The following is a 19,992-nucleotide window of genomic DNA, read 5'->3' as shown; positions in this document are numbered from 1 at the left end:
CACAGCTCCTGGGGCTCAGCTTTGGATTTGGCCCCGCCTCTGTGTGTAGGTCACCTGAGGGCGTCTTTTCTTCACCCAGACAGTACAGGGTTAAAGGAGCAGCTGCTTCGGGGGCTCTGGCTCACTCAGGCCGGGGGGAGGGTGGGGTATGGAGTGCGGGGCGAGCCTGCCGCAGCAGAGGCCAGCGTGATGTTGCACCAGCCTGAGGCGCACCGTGCGTTCTCCCGCGGAAGTTGTCCCTGGAATTCGGGACCCTGGCAATGGCGGGCTGCAAAAGCTCCCGGGAGGGGAAGTGTGGACAGTGGCTTGTGCTTTCACACAGGATTCTTGGTGGCTGCACAGCAGCCTTAGCATCTTATGCCTGTTTCTGGGGTCCGCGCTGATAGCCACGGCTCGCGCCCATCTCTGGAGCTCGTTTCGCCAGTGCTTTATTAATCCCCTCTCCTTGTGCACCCCGAAACAGTGGTGTCTTGCCTCTTAGGCAGATCCAGACATTTTCCTGGACTCCCTCCCAGCTAGCTGTGGCACACTAGCCCCCTTCAGGCTGTGTTCACGCAGCCAACCCCAGTCCTCTACCTGGGATCTCACCTCTGAAGCCCGAGCCTCAGCTCCCAGCCCCCACCTGCCCTGGCAGGTGAGCAGAGAAGCCTCTGAGGCTGGTGAGTGCTGGTCAGCACCGATCCGTGCGGGATGCTCTCCGCTTTGCCTTTCGCACCCCTGTTGTTGTGCTCTCCTCCGTGTCTCCAAAGCTTCCCCCCACCCACTGCTCCCCGTCTCTACCAGTGAAGGGGCTTCATAGTGTGTGGAAACTTTTCCTCCTTCACAGCTCCCTCCCAAAGGTGCAGGTCCCATCCCTATTCTTTTGTCTCTGTTTTTTCTTTTTTCTTTTGCCCTACCCAAGTATGTGAGGAGTTTCTTGCCTTTTGGGAAGTCTGAGGTCTTCTGCCAGTGTTCAGTAGGTGTTCTGTAGTTGTTCCACATGTAGATGTATTTCTGATGTATTTGTGGAGAGGAAGGTGATCTCCACGCCTTACTCCTCTGCCATCTTGAAGGTTCATTCATATTTTAAATACTCTTCAGAGCACAATTTTTAAACTTCTATTTCTCTAAACATAATGATTTAATAATTAAGAGGTGTCAAAATATTACAGTTGGTTTTTCTTGTCATTCTGTTTGTTTGTTTGATCCCATATTGTATCTTGGAGATTTTGGGGCAACTTATATTCTGTAGCAGTATACAGTATATATGCACAATGTTTTAAAAATCTGATGTATAAATATTGAGTTTTACTGTCACCTAGATGGCAGATATGCAAAAAATAAATTCATTAAAATATTTCTAATGTCCTGGTTTTAAAATAGGGAGCACTTTCTCGATGTTCATCTCCTCACATAGTCATAAAGTTTCCTACTTTAACAAAAGTCACTTGGTTCTCTGCACGCCAATGAACTTGAATGTTAAATTTACAAGTTCATGCTAATGTGTTCTCTGCTAAATTTGGGAATTTTCTTTCTGTGTATCCATTGATATTTCACTACTTACCATGGTGGTGTAAATGCTTGGGTTAGCTTGACCTAAAGGCATCCAAATTCATGGAAATGAATGTGGAAATGGGACGATATAATTAAATATCACAATTAATGGGCTTGATGCTCCTATTTCATTCTTCACACAAACATATTAAAAGTAGATTTATTTTTTATTACGTAAGACTTGGTTCTATATATAGTTCAGCCAGAAGTAAAATTATTCCTAAATCACCCTGTCTCTCAACCTAATGCATCAGCTTCAGCCTGTACACATAATGACAGTCAGACCTTAATTGGCTTTTTTCTCTTCCAACTGGTGGTGTAGACAGCAAACAGGAACCCTGTCTGAGAAGAGTTTGTGTATAGACCCAGAGAAAAATTTTAACGTGGCACTGTTGTTTATGTTATGATCGACCAAATTTATTGATCCAGTCATTTATTTATTTGTTCTTACAAAGTCCTGTATTCATCCATCCAGCACATTTCCTGAATACTTACCATGCACCAAATACTGAAACTACAGTAATAAGCAAAACAGACATAGCCCACGTAGTCCCGGATTTCATAATTTGGAAAGCACAGCTGGACTAGAGTTACCCTTAGGAAAAATACGTTCAGATATAATTAGATAATCACACAAATGTGTGAAGTGAATAATAAACATATGATGCTGTAAAAGCAACGAGACCCAGTATTTTCAGGAGGTCAAAGAAAGGCTTTTTTGTGTCAGTGCCATTTGAACTGAGATGGGAAGGACGCATTAACAAAACAGTGGTGGTGATGGGGAAAGTAATCACTAGCTATCTGACCTCAGACAGGTTACTTAACCAGTTTATGCATCAGTTTTCTCATCTATCAAATGGCAAGGTTAATAGTACCTACTTTATAGGGTCTGGTGAGGATTTGGTAAGAGTTTAGGACTATGTTCACTACATGGGCTCTATGTAAATATTACATATTGTTGTTACATGGCATTTTTACCCATAGTTTGCTAAGTTAGAAACGTACTGAAGAAAATAAAAATAATTAAATAATACTGAATGTTGATTTCAGATTTATTCAAAGTAAGATGCAAGTGATAAATAAAACTTCCCATACAAAATGTCACAATTCAGGTAGGGAGACAACATGGAAAATGTTGAAAGCGATGAAAATGATGATGTGAACTGCTTACAATATAGGCATTATGAAATGACACCTAGGAAAACTGGAAATCAATGAAGTGTTAATTGCTATTTTTTCTGGAAAGGGAAGATGGATGCTTGCAATAAACTTAAATGAAAGATTTTTAAAAATGGTGCCCTGGGAACAGAGAGGCACAAAAGCATGCTCATAATTTTGTGGCTTGGGCTGAAGCATTTCTCAAATGTCCTTGAAGGTTTCCAAAGACAGCCTTTCCTCAGGAAAGTATTTCTCCTGTGAGTAAATAATGTTCTTGCCTAGAAATGAAATGCATTAATATATTACATTGCAAGTGAACTGTTAGCAAGACTGGCAGCAGAAGTTCAGAAACAAATGTCGCATTGCAATCTAGAGTTTGAGGTTCTGTATCTGAACTTCCATAACTTCTAAAGGGATGCCCTTTGTATGAAATCAAAGTAGTCCAGAGAAGAATTTTGACTTCTCTTTACTTAACTATTAGAAGGATTTATTTGGAATTATTATTGTGTCATGCATGTTCTGCCTTAAATTTTCTGTGGTTGAGTTGCACAATTGATAAGCTAAGGTTTCTTTCCACCATAAAAAGGCTCCTTTTAAGGAGTCCTATAATAATGACATTTAAAATACTTGCTTGCTTTTGAAGAAAGCTTCACGCTTGGGCTTCCCTGGTGGTGCAGTGGTTGAGAGTCCGCCTGCCGATGCAGGGGACACAGGGTCGTGCCCCGGTCCGGGAAGATCCCACATGCCGTGGAGCGGCTGGGCCCGTGAGCCATGGCTGCTGAGCCTGCGCATCCGGAGCCTGTGCTCCGCAACAGGAGAGGCCACAACAGTGAGAGGCCCAAGTACCGGAAAAAAAAAAGAAAGAAAGAAAGCTTCATGCTTTCCAAAGTGCTTTATAAACGCATTTCTATGAGGCAGGTGGAACATGTCGTGTCAACAGTATTTTACAGAAAAGAAAATGGAGGCTGTAAAGGAAAGCTGCTTGGTCAAGGTCATTCAGTGCGTTAGGCGAGTTTTCATCACAGGAGTACGCACAGTTGAGCAGGGAATCCAGCAGGGAAAGCTTAAGGCTTTAGTCTATCTTTACACACGTATTTTTGCATAAATGAAAAATCTACCCAAAATGAAGTGCATTAGGTACCTAGTACTGCCTTCTTGTTCCTTAGAGTCTAGTGAGGGATATAGACTGAGCATATTCTATCCCAATGAAGATAACTTAGATTATTCTGAGGATGATCACTTGGGCTTCAGAATCTGAATTCCAGCTTGACCCCTAACATGAAGGAAGTTACTTAATCTTTCAGAGCCTGTTTCTCCATCCCTTAAATGGCAATTTGAATGCTCTCTTATATGTTTATTAACTCATTCACTTAACAAAGCACCTGCTAGATCTCAAGTACTCTGCTAAGAATGGTGAAGCTTTTCTAGGAAGCCAGAAGGCATCCTCCAGTGGATAGCGGAGGTCAAGAGAGGTTAGAGTTAACACTTGAATTTGACAGTGGGAGAAGATGAAAGGTTCACACGGCAAGGAAAAGAGAAAAAGACTATTATACAGGTTAAAGAGCTAGACCTGGAGATATTTGGAGTGACAAAATTTCTGAATTTTGATGTACCATACTTCCTGCCTCAGTTTCCACATCTTGGAAATGGGAATAATGATTAAACATGTTTCACAGTATTCATTTGGTAGAGATTAAATGAGGATTAAAAAAGCATGGAAAGTGGCATAGGACAAATTTGATAAATTATTATGTATGAAAGTGTGTATAAATAAAATCAATTGCCATGACCCCTCTTCGTACCAAGTGATCACAGCACGCTTTAATTTTCTAGCTGAGCCTGGATATGGATTCGTAACTTTATTCAAACAGTGTATCAGGCACCACTTAACCTTTGGATTGGCTGGAAATTTTTGCTCCTCTGCTCTAATACAATTTAATTTTAATTTTGGTTTTTAAGGTACATGGGTATAAATAAGAAGAGTATTAAAGAAATGTATTTCAGATTTTAAATTCAAAAATGTAGAAAAACTTTCTTTTACTATTTTTCATTTTACCTTTGGGTGCACTGATCTTCTGCACCCAGGCAAAAGGGATTCTGAAGAAAACACTTTAGAATTTTGATTTCATATATAAGATAGTGGGAGCCTCTGCCTGCTTGATTTACATTTGTGCTCACCTTCCACTTTATGTGGGAGGGGGCATACGAGTAAAGGAAATTTTTATATGATTTCAAGTTATTTAATTCCTGATATTATATTTAGCCATGATAGAGTGTTATGATTTGCCTACAACATCCATCCTTCCTTTTCTTGTACCTTACCTTGTTCAGAGAGGACTTGTGCCTGTTCTGCTTTGAATTTCTCAACCAGTTCAGCTGCTAAAATCACAGGTGAAGCTTAGTTTCTGCTGATTTAATCCACCCAATCGAGATAGAGTTTCTCATTTTATTCAGCAAATATTTACTATGCCTTAAGAAAAGATTTTAAAAAAATGCATGGTCTTATTTGCTAATGCTGCTGGGAATTAATTAATTAAGTTTTAGGTTCACAGTAAAATTGAGCACAAGGTACAGAGATTTCCCACACATTCCTCTGGTGGGAATGTAATAAATTGGTACAGCCACTGTGGAAAACAGTACGGAGGTCCCTCAAAAGCTAAAAATAGAATTCCCATATGATCCAGCAATCCCACTCCTGGGCATATATCCAGACAAAACTATAATTCAAAAAGATACATGCACCCCAATGTTCGCAGCATCATAGAGGCGTTATTTACGATTGCCAAGACGTGGAAACAACCTGAGTGTCCATCAACAGATCAATGGATAAAGAAGATTTTTTATATACATATTATATATATATTATATATATATATAATATATATATAATTAAAACTTATATATTTGCATACATATATATATAAATACTACTCAGCCATAAAAAAGAATGAAATTAATTTTGCCATTTGCAGCAACATGGATGGACTTGGAGGGCATTATTCTAAGAGAAACAAGTCAGACAGAGAAAGACAAATACTGTATGATATCGCTTATATGTGGAATCTAAGAAATAAAACAAACTTGTGAATATAACAAAAGAAGCAGACTCACAGATATAGAGAACAAACTAGTAATTGCCAGTGGGGGAGGGGGGAAAGGCAATTTAAGAGTTGGAATTGGGAAGTGGGAAGTACAAACTATTTGGTGTAAAGTAGGCTCCAGGATGTATTATACAACAGGGGGAATATAGCCAATATTTTGTAATAAATGGAAAGTAGTCTTTAAAATTGTATAGAAATATTTTCTTTTTTAAAAAAGATACTTCTTAGCTGATAGAAGCTTTAGAAGTCTACAGAGGCAGATAATTTTTAAATTGCAGCATATAACTTCTGGAGCCTGGCTGACGTTCTCATAGGAAGCCGCATGAAAATTACTTTCAAAGGCATTCATCACCTTAGCTTACAGGAGTCTGTTCCTTCAGTGTGTATTAGTCCATGGTGCATCCTTACTTTGACTTATCTGTGAGGTTCACTTCTCGCCCCCAGGAACAAAGCCTGCAGAGGGGCAACTTGTTTGGCTTGGGAGCCTGCCCGGTATGAAAAGTTTGCAGGCAAAATCAGAAAGAACAGCTGCAGGAGGAGAGATGAGGGTTGCCGACAGCTAATGAATGATTCAGAAAGCAATTTGCATGAGAGCCTTCTGCTTAGCAGGAGGCAGCATGTGCTGGGCAATGGTTTACCATCCACTGCCAAGCTGGTTTCTACACCCTGAGTCCTCATTCCGTCAAAACACGTGTCCTGAGGGAACGCCCAGCCACCAGCTTCCACTTACCTGAGTTAGCATGACCTGCCATCTAGAATTTCAGAGAGCTTTTCATTTATTAACTCACATGAATCTACTTTATCCTGAGGCTCTGGATACTAGTCCCATGCAAACTGACTTAATAACAAACATTTAAGTGCAAATCCAAGGTCATCTAGATAATATTCTTTGACAGCTTATCGCATGTGAGGCACTGCACTGTGCACTTTTTATACCATATCGGACTTCATAACAGACCTCTGAAGTGGGTGGTTAAGTTTCCTGCCAAGGGATCCATACACAAGAAACGATAATCAGAAAAGACCAAAGTATTATTTATTACTAGTGAGCTAGCCGCTGTTACTTCATTTTGGAATTCTAATTGAGGCTTTCCTTCTCTCTTTCTCTTGCCCCCAAATCACAGATGACTAGGTCATGGGACAAGCTTAAGCTAACATGCCTTATTCTGTGAATCATAAGCTGAGCTACTGGGACAGAACCATGTGACACGTTTGTCACTTTCAAATGTAATAATTCTACCCATTGCTCCATAGATGTTCTGGTTACTGACCAATAACATTAACAGTTCCTCTTCCAAGAATAGGATGGAGGGGAAAGGCACTGGATCTCCTATGCCTCCCAAACATGTGAAGGCCAAAGCATGGTGGGAGGAGAAGCGTATCTCTTTGTAATATGTTTTATTCCCTGTTTTATAGATGTGCATATGGAAGATTAGAAAGGCTGAGTAACTTGTCCATGTCATGTAGCCCATGCTTTTAACTTTTTTATTATACCACTTATCCTTCTCACCTATCAATTTGCCTTTTATACTGATGTCCTGAGAAACAGACCACTGTATGGTATAGAAATGAACAACCATAAATAAGCTGGAAATGCATTTCTATTTACATTAACTAAGATAGTCACTTGTTTCTTTTAAGTGAGGTCCTCCACCTTTTTAGGGACCTGAGTAAACTAACGATGTGCTTCCATTGATTAAACAAGAATTCTCCAATATTCCATAGAAGAATCATACATTTCTTTAAGCCCTGTGTATGCTTCTAGGGTTTAGATTCTAAATCAAATAGGTTTCTGTTTTTCATTTAAAACAACGAACACAGGATTTCACTTGTAAATGTATTAAGTTTTTTTTTTCTGTCTAGCAACAAGCAGTGACTATTGTTGGGTTGATGGACATAGTAGAGATGGCCATTCAGAAAATCACAAATTTTAGGAACTCTAGCATTCATGTAGCTCAGAACTGTAAGAAGAGACCAGAGGAAGATCAGCATGCTTTAAAGTATATTACAAATCAATATTGAAATAGAGCTTAACACATAATTCATCTGGAAAGAAGCTCAGAACATGATTGCCAGTTATTTAATATTCTGGTCAAAGACAATGGAAGCACTATTAAAGTATGGCATTTTGACTGCCACTGGAAAGGTCAGGTTTCAAACAGCAGTGCACTAGTTGTGCTCAAAATGCCTAAAGAATGATGAATAATTAAGTGAAGAGGAAATGGGAGCACCTGCATTCTAATCTTGTTTTGGCCACTGATGGGAATCATGTGGACTTTAAGCCCATCACACAGTCATGTACCACCTTGGTTTTCTCCCCTGTAAAATGAGGGAGTGACTATAGTTCTTTAATAATCCTTGATGGTCTTTAGCGCTATGATTCTAGAAGCATCTTGATTTAATACAGTTTGAGGATTTATGTCTAAACTCTAGCAAGCAGAAAAATGTTCTTTTATTTCTAAAATGGACTTGACATTGCGTTAACAGAGCAAATGAAATCTTTTGAAGATTGTTCAAAGAATCACCAACTTAAAATTCATCTCCATTGTTGGTTTTTATTGTCTGTTTAACTCTTACTAGATCTATAATAGTTTTATTTATTTTCCTTTGCACCTGGACTGGCAGCCTGTGTGGTTGGAGAAACACATCACCACTTATTTTAGATACTTTGTTATCAGAGCCAACTCTGTAATCTTTGCTCTGCCCGTGAATTATTTATTTAATTTGATGTGTTTTTTCCTGGATTCATAGAATTTCCTTTTGTCATGATTCTTCTTTCCATTTATGGGACTGTAAATACAGCTGACTAAACCTCTCTAGTGGCCGAATACATATCAGGTCTTTTGTGTGAAGGATGCTAGCTAATCTTCCCGTTCATAGGCTGACTACATTTTTATTCATTTGCTTTTTTTCTACTCACCCCTGACAGTAGTATCTGTGGAATAAATAAAATAATGATACCTACTACTTATTTAACTCGGATCAGAAAACTTGACCTTTTCCTAATTTTTTACATTTGCTAGCTTTGTGGCAATATGCACCCCTATTTTTCTCTGAATCTCAGTTCACCCTCTACATGGGAATAATTATGCCTACCATACAACGTGGTGATCATAAAAGAAATTCTACCCATCTCCTACCATATTGGGGAAAAAAATTTGGATTGACTTTGACCAGACTTGGAGGCACATGTTTGCAGTGGCCTGTTTGAAAATCCTGACTACATGGGGTACAGTGGGATACTCTGAAGGCACCTTACAGAGGTAGATAAATATCTCTCCCAGGGCATCAACGCTAAAAGTGAGAAGCATCTTGATTTCTCATCAAGAAAGAAATGTTCTATGATGTTAATGGTTCTTAACTTTTGGTGATTCATTGAAATCTCCTGGGGAGCTTTTGATAATCTTAAAGCCCAGCCTGTAATTTATACCAATTAAATATGAATTTCTGGGGGTTGGACTGAGGCATTGGTATATTTTAAGGTTTGCAGAATGTAATGGTTAATTTTAAGTATCAACTCTCAACTATATCCTGAGATACACAGATATTTTGCTAAACATTATTTCTGGGTGGGTCTGTGAGGGTGTTCCCAGATGAGATTAGCATTTGAATTGGTAGATGGAGTAAAGCAGATTTCCCTCTCCAGTGTAGGTGGACCTCATCCAATCTCTTGAGGGCCCCAAAAGAATAAAAAGTCAGAGGAAAGGAGAATTTGCTCTCTCTGCCTGAGTGTTTGATCTGATCCCCTGCCCTCTGACTGTGGCTTACGTCAGTTCTGAAAACTACACCCCTGGATTTCCTAGTTTCCAGCTTATATTTAATATACAATATATTTAATATGTTTAATATCAATTACATATGTTAAAGCAATTACATATATTACGTTATATTTATTATATATCTCCTATTGGTTCTGTTTCTCTGGAGTACCCTGACTAATGTGGTGCTTCCAATACACTGTAAATATTGAGAACTACTATATATGTTAAAATACTATGGCTAAGGTATTACAAAAGTGGATGCCCTGACGGTGCAGTTCTGCTTCTTAAATGGGCAACTCAATGAGGATAAGTAGCAATGTAAATTATTTTTTTCATTTTAAATGGTGGCCAGTCATATATATATAAACACTTTGGGAGGCTGTAAGACACTAATTAAAAGAACTTATAGGATATAAGCAGTAAAACCACATCGACTCGCCACTCAGTAGAAGGAATTCTAGGCCCAAGATACAGAAACCTCCATACCTGAATCATTGGAAAAGATGTAGAAAAGACTCTAAAACGATTGAAATGTTCAGAGATCCCTTGTGACCCTTTTGGAGGTCATGATATCAGGACTCACTGTCCCCTGAGTCTTGTTTTGTAATACAGAGAGGGACCCACAGTTACATAGTAAATTGACACCTGAGACTTGTTTTTTTTTCAGCTAGAAGTGGAAAGGAGAAATATCTTTCACTGAAGCAGAGAGTAGAGGTATAAGTGGGGAAGACAAGGTAAAGAAAGAGAAAAGAAAAGAATCCATTTAGAGAAGACTTGCTCTTGGGGCAAGCCCTGGACATATAGTCATTTATATATCCTATTTCAGGATACATTGCATGCTTTACTGTAAGTAAGCATTTAATGATTTGTCTTCCACATACTTTGCTTCATTAAAGAGATTCACTTCTGCTGGCATTTTGTTTCATGGGATCCCAGGCCCTTAGCATAGTCCCTTAGTAAAGTATTTGTGGAATGAATCAGTCAATATGTCCTCAAACTCAGTACCCTTCTCAAATCAGTTACCTGCTTTATACCATAACTGAGATTATATTATCATAGTGTTAGGACTCAAAGGGAAATACCTCGATTTTAGAAGCTGACGTCATCTGTTTTATCACCTCATCCAATGTAAGAATTCATGCTATAAAAGTACTGGTAATCTGGCCTCTGTTTGAGCACTCCTCGTATCTTGAATGCTCTACTTGGTGAGTTAAGTCATCCAGCATACGAACAGCTATAATTTCTACAAAGTACTTCCTTATAGTTGCCTTCCTGAAGCATGTCACCCATTGGTCTTAGCTTGACCTGATGGAACTACAGAGAAAAATATTTGAGTTTCAAATACCCATGTTTGCACTTCACATCTTTGTAGTCCATTATCACACAACTGAAGTCTACTTTTCTTCAGGAAAACATCTAATGTTTTTTCCTAAAAATCCTGTGAAAGTATGTCTAGGCCCTTCCCCATCTTGTTTATTGATGTTTGTACTTGCTTTTGTTTTCTAAAATACTCCCAAAAAGGCAATGCTCAGAACTGGATCTAGTGCTTCTGACATGGTCCTTTTGAGACAGAATGAGACAACATATGCAAAAAAGGAAATCTATATTTCTATTAAGTATAATTATCTAATTCTTATAAAATCTGCATGTGTTTGTTTCAAAAATAAAAATACAGAATAGTATAAATATACAATATTTTATATAATAGAATATAGATATAGAGTAGTATGGAAAAAAACCCCTGAAGTCATTCAAAATAACCCATTACGCAAAGAAAAGTACTTTCAGATCCATTCATCTCTGCTTTTTATCTCCCTATATTGTGTGTATGTTCATTTGTGTGAACATCACACAAACATACTAATATATACACATAGTTTAACCTAAATAAAAACATAATGTTTTAAACCCGTTTTAAAATTTAATGTAAGCATTGGACATTATTACATAGTTATAAATTTAATTCTGCATCAAAGTTTGCAAACTCTTGGCTGACTAGTTAAATTCAGCCCGTAGACATTTTATTTCCCACCCCCCAGTCCCACCCCCGGGCCTGCACAACATCTGAAAAGCCTAGGCGTGTTGCAGCTTCTCCTGAAAAGTGGACAGTCTGGTGATACTTGGTGTGCAGCCTTACCTGGATGTGGGGGAAGTTGAAGCGCAGGTACATCTGATGCCCTGGGAGGTGTTCTCCAACGAGAGCTTCATCGTCAGCGTTTCCTATTTGATGCAAACAGCCTGCAAGAACAGCCCCTCCTGGGTGAATTTGTGTTGCCGGAACACGATCGTTTTAATAGCTGTAGCTCTAGGCAGTGGTTGTACCACCATTCATTTCATAAATCCCCTTTCGGTAGACCTTAATGTTGGTTCCTTGTTTCTCCTATTATAAATAGTGTTGCAGCAAATATCTTTTTCACCCAGTTGCTTGATAGTCTTATGATGAGCTCCCAGACTAGATGTGGAATTGTGTGGCCAAAGTAGACTTCGAGGTCTCAGAACTTGTTTTAGTCTTTTAAACATCATGAGAACCACAAAAACAGCCTTTAATTTTCACTTGCACTCTGTTAAGCAAACACGTGACCACTCTATATGTAAAAACAATTTTAAAAAATAGAGTTGTTCAAAAATACATAGTAATTAAATTAATATTTTATGGTAGAAAAATTATAAAATACAGGAAAATGTAAAGGAAAAATATAAATACACTTGCAGAACTCTGATATAAATATTATCTTTTCCATTTTTGCATTTTCCCACTTATATATGCATATATATTTATATAAAAATATATTTACATGTATTTTATACATACATTATTTAATAAGGATAAGATATACTGTTTATATAATTTTTATTTCTAGTACCTTTTCACCTGATGTTATCATGACAATTTCCCACATGATCTAATATTCCTCATTTAGAAAATTTAAAAATTATTTAATATTTCAACATATGATATCACTTATTTAAACAATGCCCTATTGTTGGAAACAAATTATTTCCAAGTTTTTCTTTTTTACAAATAGTATTCCAATTAATGCCGTGGTACCTAGATTTCTGTGAAATCCTTAGAATAAATTTCTACACGTGTACTCACTAGGTCAAATATCCAACTCGTGCAGACAATTTTTAAAAAATCTATATTCAGACCTTTACATTCACAACTATATTAAGTATATTGATTTCATTTGTTTTGCTCTTTTGTTTTCACCCTGTTGATAGATAGACAGATAGAGAGAGGGAGGCATTTCTTTTAATTTAATACATCTCTCATTGATCTTGTTGCCTCATGTGTCTGCCTCTTCTAAATATTTTTGCACAGTTTTGGCGTTAACTGGGTGTTTTGCCAAAAAGTCAGTTCAGTGTTCCTCAGATAGTTGTTCAATACTGCCCGCCTCTTCAGGTGCTGAAAAAGGAAATTCTAATGATTTGTTAACACTTGTTAATATAGATAAGATTAAGGCCCCAATTTTCTTACGAAAGCTTACTACTTGGGGCTGGTTTCACAGAAATTTCATAACATTATATGCAGTCAAGTTGCACTGATATTCCATATGAGGAAACAAAATCTGTGAAAGGATTTAAATATGAAAATAATTATGTAAATGATAAGTATTATTTATTATTAAGTATAATTAGTAGTTGTCAAGCAGATCCTTTTCTCCCAAAGAGCCACAAATCTTTCAAAATGAATGCTTGCAATTAATAATATTTAGATAGGGGGAAAATGAGTTTTTCTCAGCTTTTCCATCATAGCCTAGATACTGCCAGGCAAACAACTTGATAGAATCAGTGGAAGCTTAAACAGGTGATAATCTCCTCTTGCTCTGCAATTTATCACTAAATGGCTTTTCTGTGGACTGCAATCATTGAAAGGTAATTGTAGCCTTCTGCTATATTTACCATTAGAAAATTTCTTTTTACGTGGAGCGTGCTGTTCTAATAAGCAGTGGGTTTTTCACAAACTTGTTTATCATTCACAATGATTAGGTTCCCCCTTATTTGAACTGGTGCATAAAATGCCACTTACGGGTTTTTTTTATTTTTTAATTTTATTTTATTATTTTATACAGCAGGTTCTCATTAGTTATCCATTTTATACATATTAGTGTATATACGTCAATCCGAATCTCCCAATTCATCCCACCACCACCCTCCCCTCGCCACTTTCCCCCCTTGGTGTCCATACATTTGTTCTCTACATCTGTGTTCTCTACGTCACGTTTTTAAATGATTTTTTCTCTCTGCCTTTCCTGTTAGTGTAACCGGAGGTGGGGTCTAGCTGCTCGCCGCTCAAAAGCAAGTAAAGAGGCAAGGTTGGTGGAAAGGAAAGTTTACTTTGTTTTGGGTGCCGGCGACCAGGGGGTGTGGGAGGGAGGACGCCTGTCCGAAGGCCAACTCCCCGCACCCACCCAATGAGGGGGCAAGAGCTTTTATAGACGGAGGGAGGGGGGCTACACGCAGAAACAGCACAGTCAGCTCTGACCGTCATCTTGAAATTGGTCATCGGTGGCCTGACCAGTGTCATCTTGATTGTTTTAAGTACAGTTAGTCTTCAGTCCCAGGGTCGGTTCGTTCTCATTTCTTTGAGGCCAGTTCTCAGAATTGTGAATTGTGGCAGCTTATGTCATGCCTACAGTCTGGTCATCATGTACTTAACTTCTTCACCTAGTGGGGTTTCACACAGCTCACAGGATATGGCTCAGAATATTATCTATAGCCATTGAGGAGGAACTAAAGGTCCTTAACTTTGCTTACTGATAAATTATTATTGTTTTGTCCTGTTTGACTGCTTTTATTTTTTGCTTCTGCATTTTCTCACTTCTCTGATTAAACTTAATTTTGGGCTAAAGTTTTTCCACAGACAAAAAGCAGGCAGAGGACATGGTTAGGGGAAAGGATCATAGGGTCCTGCTCTGTCTCATTAGGAGTCTCATTTAGGTGCATAGTTAATGTCTGCATCGCTTGGCCTCTGCTAGAAGAGGAGTGAGGTGCACAGGACGCCCACGGCCTGCTCAGAAAGCCTACAAACATTGGAAAGGGATGGCGGTATCTGCCACACTGTCAACCTGTTCTACTCGGTGTGCTACCGCTGTTATAGCACATGCTGAGCTGTCAATAAAAATCAGCCAAAGCATTCTGTGTAGCGTAGGGAGGTGTGGGAAAAGGGGTCATTCCAGTTGCATAAAGATGATGCATCTGGTTGGCAAGAGGACCCATATTCATGTTTAATCATGTATGGAGCCTCTGTCCTCCTTCCTGGTCCCCGTTACTCATCTGTTCAGGTCTCCCTGCCTCCCTGACCGCCTCCCCCATCTTCCCAGCTGCTCATCTCTGTACTTGATTCAGAGTATCTATGAGAGTCGGCCCTGAGCTGCAGGGCCTGATCTCTGCAAAAATGGATTGGTCTGTCGTGAGCCGCACAAAACAAAACGAAAATCAGGAAACGAGTGAAAGCATCTGTGAGCTAAAGTGGAATAATTATACCTCGGTACCCTGTTTATAAAGATATATAGCAGACTTCCTGCCATATTATCACCCAGTAAAAAAGTGTACTTTTTTTTTTTCCTTTTAGTGAAGAGAGAATGCTTTTATGTCAATCTATTCACGCCTAAGACTCACAGTACCTATTGTCTATAACTGTGAGATACAACTCGGGAAGGATATAGATGGAGTATTTGGCTTCAATAAAGTGGGTGGAGCAGGAAATGGGCCCTACACCTGGCCCTGTTTACAACGAGTGACTTGTTAAAATGAGCATCTATACCAGGAAAAATTAATCAGCATATGTAACCATAAGGAAGGTGGAAAGTGCTGATCACATACGTTGCTCAGGTGCTGTCAGAGAGATTCCGGGGCTGATGGAGGCTATACAAGCCCTAGCATCAGATGGGAACAACTCTCTCCCCCACAAGCTAGCCCGCTTTCCCCCTTCCTAAAGGCAGGCCCTTACAAGTGTGGTGTCTGGGGTGGTCCTCTAATTTTCCCTAATCTGTGTGTGGCTGTGGAATGAGACAGAGCTAACGTGCAAAGAAAGGGTAGTGAAAATGACATGAGCTCTGGAGTGAGACAGAACTGCAAGTCCCATCCCTATCTACGTAAGTTGAACAAGTTCCTTAAATTCTCTGAACTGCAGTTGCCTTGTCTGTGAGGTAGAAATCAGGTCAGTCTTTACTGGGTTATTATATGCATTATAAATAATATATATAAAAGGCCTAGCGGGGCACTGACATAAAACAGACACTCAAAGTGGTAACTATTACTATAACTCAGGAAAACTACTCTGCCCAACATAGGCAGTTCTAAAGTGAAACAGTATATAATAAAATCTTATTCAGAAGAACTTATAAGTAGGCAGTGGATTGGGTAGCTATATCTTATGGCTAGGTCTCAGTGCATCAATTCATATCCAAGGAGATTCTCAACATGTAGTAGATGCAACGTATTTCCAATTAATATCATCATAAGAACTAAACCTCTGTATTTCTTTGGTTTCTAAGAAATTTTCAACCTCAATAATATGTTAGAGTACTTCTGGGTTTAGCTCTTACTAAATTATAAATGCTATCATTTTATACCTAAGATGCATGGTTCACTCAGTGCAGATGGGGGAAAACTGAATGTTTTAGACTGGCTAACTCTGGCTTGCTGAAGTTCTGGTACACGGACTACTTGTGGTGAAGTCAGTAAAGCTGATGAGGTTTCATTTCTAAATGTACTAGGACTAGGTCAAGATGCTAGTTTCCAACTGCATATATCCTTTCTGATGATGATCTTTTTTTTTTTTTTTTGCTTGAGTGTAAAGATATTCTTTTCTCTGTATTTTTGAGAAAATATTAGCTTGGCTGTCCCAAGCTAACATATGACGTTATGTTAGCTAAAAACGATGACGTTATGAAAGAGTGACTTCAGTGACTCAGTGCTTCCCACTTGGTAATTTCTCTCACCCTCAGGAGTAGCCTCAAATGCTAGCTCCCATCAATTACTGGATGCCCCATATTTTCCCAGCATCATTATAATCACTCCTATCAATTCAGCACCTGTAATGAGCCAGGCTGCTTATCCATTTACAACCTTCACTGCTTTATATATATTAGCTCAGTTTGCTACCTCTTGTCCCCCTCAAGCCAATATCAAATGTTTATTAATTAGGTAAAAATGGTATTAACCGCTTACATCAGGAAGGGCAAAAGGGTATCATCTTGAGTGCCCATTTTGAATGAGTGGTAATGGTTGGCAGAAGCACTGAATTAAGAAAAAAATTTAAGCTCTGTCCAGCCTTAGGGGGGAAGAATGCCGTGATTGATTAGCAATGTCTGCCTTGGTTAAAAGAAAAAAGAATAGAAATAGGTTGAGTGACTTGCAGGACGGAAAGGATGGGGATTCTCGGGCTCAATTTCCTTGCTGTTTATAAGCTTCTTAGAGACACAGGTAATGTTTCAACTTTCCATCATGTTGCCACAGTGTTCATTTCCAAATCATTTATTTCTTCACCCCTCCATTTATTCCTGCTGAGTTCTCCTGGACTCAGAAACTTCACACACTCTATTCCCTTATGTTGAGCCTCACATACTTCCAAGTGGTTTCCAAGTGGCTTCCAAGTGGCCTCCAAGGGTGGCCTTGTCCTGTTTATCCCGAGAAATTCCCCCAGGTTAACATGTGTCGCAACGTCTTTCTCTTTTATACTATAGAACTTATATGAATTTGTAATTATTTGTTAGAATGTTTTCTTGTTAATTTACTGTTTCCCTCACTGAACTCTAAATTCCATGAGCCCAAGAACCGCATCTCTCTTTTTGACAAGCCACCTTATTTATACCCAGCACACACATCTGGGAAAGAGTAGACATTTAATAAATATTTGTTGAAACAGCAAATCCACTAAACTTTGGAGATTCAAACTTAATAAAACATGGATCCTGGCTTCCCAGAACTCATATTGTAGTGAAGCAGAAAGTTGATTAAGTAAATGATTATGATGCAATGTGATAAAAGAAACATAGACGTAAGGAAATATCACTGCCTGCCTGGATCAGGGGGCAGGTGTTGGGGACGCATTCTGAAAGTGATGTCAAGATTGAAGAGTAAGGAGTAAAAATGGACCTTTTAAGAAAAATCAAGCGCTGCAACTTGTGCGATTTGAATTTGATATGTTCCACCATTAAATTTTTTTTTTTAAATCAAGCAGGGTATATTAACATGCATCTGTAGTATTGCCCTAAAAGCATTTTAAAAGAAATATGGATGTCTTACCTACAGAGGCACACAATTAGGCTTTTCCCTCAAGGTATTCTTAGTGTTAACCCTTTATATTGCTTTTTACTTGATGTACCCACCAATTGTTCTGATCCAGTGGCCTTGATGAAATTTTTGGTCATTTGCAAAAGTGTCAGTGGGGATTATGTGAGCACGAGTCTTTCAGAATTTTAAGTAGAAAATGGCTCAAGCATCTCCTACAGCTAGGGTACATGTGGTTACAGTAGATTAATTTAGAGAAGTGAAATTGGGTTTGTCTCTTTAGGTTTAAATATATGACTTGGGGATAATAAAGGAAAATCATTACTAGCACAACAAGGGATATTTAAAATAAAAGATGGTTTTAGGTACACCACTAACTTTCTTACAGCGTCAATGATAAATTGTTAGGTATTATATTGATGGTAGCAGGCGGTAACATGTCCCTTTGTAGTTGAAGCTTTTTTTAAAGCTTATTTTTATTTTTTTTTAACATCTTTATTGGAGTATAATTGCTTTACAATGGTGTGTTAGTTTCTGCTTTATAACAAAGTGAATCAGCTATACACATACATATATCCCCATATCTCCTCCCTCTTGCGTCTTCCTCCCTCCCACCCTCCCTATCCCACCCCTCTAAGTGGTCACAAAGCACCGAGCTGATCTCCCTGTGCTATGCAGCTGCTTCCCACTAGCTATCTGTTTTACATTTGGTAGTGTATATATGTCCATGCCACTCTCTCACTACGTCCCAGCTTACCCTTCCCCCTCCCCGTGTCCTCAAGTCCATTCTCTACATCTGCGTCTTTATTCCTGTCCTGCCCCTAGGTTCTTCAGAGCCTTTTTTTTTCTTTTTTAGATTCCATATATATGTGTTAGCATACAGTATTTGTTTTTCTCTTTCTGACTTACTTCACTCTGTATGACAGACTCTAGGTCCATCCACCTCACTACAAATAACGCAATTTCATTTCTTTTTATGGCTGAGTAATATTCCATTGCATATATGTGCCACATCTTTATCCGTTCATCCGTCGCTGGACATTTAGGTTGCTAGTTGAAGCTTTTTTTTTTTTACAAATAAGCTGGAGGGGGTTTTTTTTGGCTCGATTATATATTCTTTTATAAGGCAGAGAGGAAGAAAGGGAGGGATAGACTAAGAAAGTATGGAGCAAAACATTTCCTTAAATCACATTTAAAATAAGGTAGAGTGTAGTAAAATACAGGAAGGTAGACTGAAAGGCAACAGTAAATTTTTTTTAAAGAACTTTTATATTACATCACTTGACAGAGCTGTAGTGCTTTGTGTAGGCCTTTAAAACTTCCCCCAAACATGTTCATTCACCTTGATTCAGTCATGTGCATAGAAGAAGTTCCTTGTTGGGTTGGTAAAGCAGAATCATATCCAGGCTCTAGCTAGATCCAAACACTATTGCAGTTCTGTACAAACCTGTGTGGTATGTACAGATAGAAACAATAATATGTAAACCTGTTCACCTTTGGTACATTGATCATTTCCTAAACTTATTTCACCTGTACCCACCACCCCTCCCCATACACACACACAAAGCACTGATACCCCTGTAAGATATATTAAATGTGTTGATTTGGATAACTAGAATTTGATGGACAGAATTCCTCCAGCAAGAGGGAGTTTTAGGTAGAATGGAAGAGAAACTCATGGAAACGCTTGAATGGCCCTTTCCTTGATTCCACAAAATGAGTAAGACTGATCGAGTCCCTTTAATATGCAGCATCCATATTGCATTTGTTCTTACATTTTATGCTGTAATTAAATACAGAGTAAAAGTTATTGAGTGAATATTAAGTTTTTTGGGTAGCTGAGTTGATAATTGTATTTTATTTTTGTGCATTGGAAATCTATGTACATTTATATTGTAGGAATATGGCAGTGCTCCAAGAAAAATGAGAAATTCACTGGTAATTTCCCACCCAAAGAGAGCCATTGTTAACGTTTTAATATTATATACTCTTTGTGTCAGTTTGTTTTTTAGTCAAAAATGGCATCTTATTGCTTGAATTTGCATTTCACTGATTATGTGATAAAAACTCCTTTTTAGGGCTTCCCTGGTGGCGCAGCGGTTGAGAGTCTGCCTGCCGATGCAGGGGACGCGGATTCGTGCCCCGGTCCGAGAAGATCCCACAGGCCGCAGAGTGGCTGGGCCCGTGAGCCATGGCCGCTG

The 19,992-nt window shown here is 38.7% G+C and overlaps 1 protein-coding gene across 1 annotated transcript in view; it reads left to right on the top strand.

The window, feature by feature from the left end:
• LOC149743886 (uncharacterized) overlaps window positions 1-19,992 on the top strand; it is a 151,347-nt gene that overhangs the window by 54,700 nt on the left and 76,655 nt on the right. The window lies entirely within an intron of this gene.

Source organism: Delphinapterus leucas, unplaced genomic scaffold, assembly GCF_059928025.1.
Source record: "Delphinapterus leucas isolate spDelLeu-1000000601 "Yukka" unplaced genomic scaffold, BTC_Dleu_Yukka2 spDelLeu_asBTCV2_sq61, whole genome shotgun sequence".
Taxonomy (NCBI): domain Eukaryota; kingdom Metazoa; phylum Chordata; class Mammalia; order Artiodactyla; family Monodontidae; genus Delphinapterus; species Delphinapterus leucas.
This window is presented reverse-complemented; position numbering and strand designations above follow the sequence as displayed.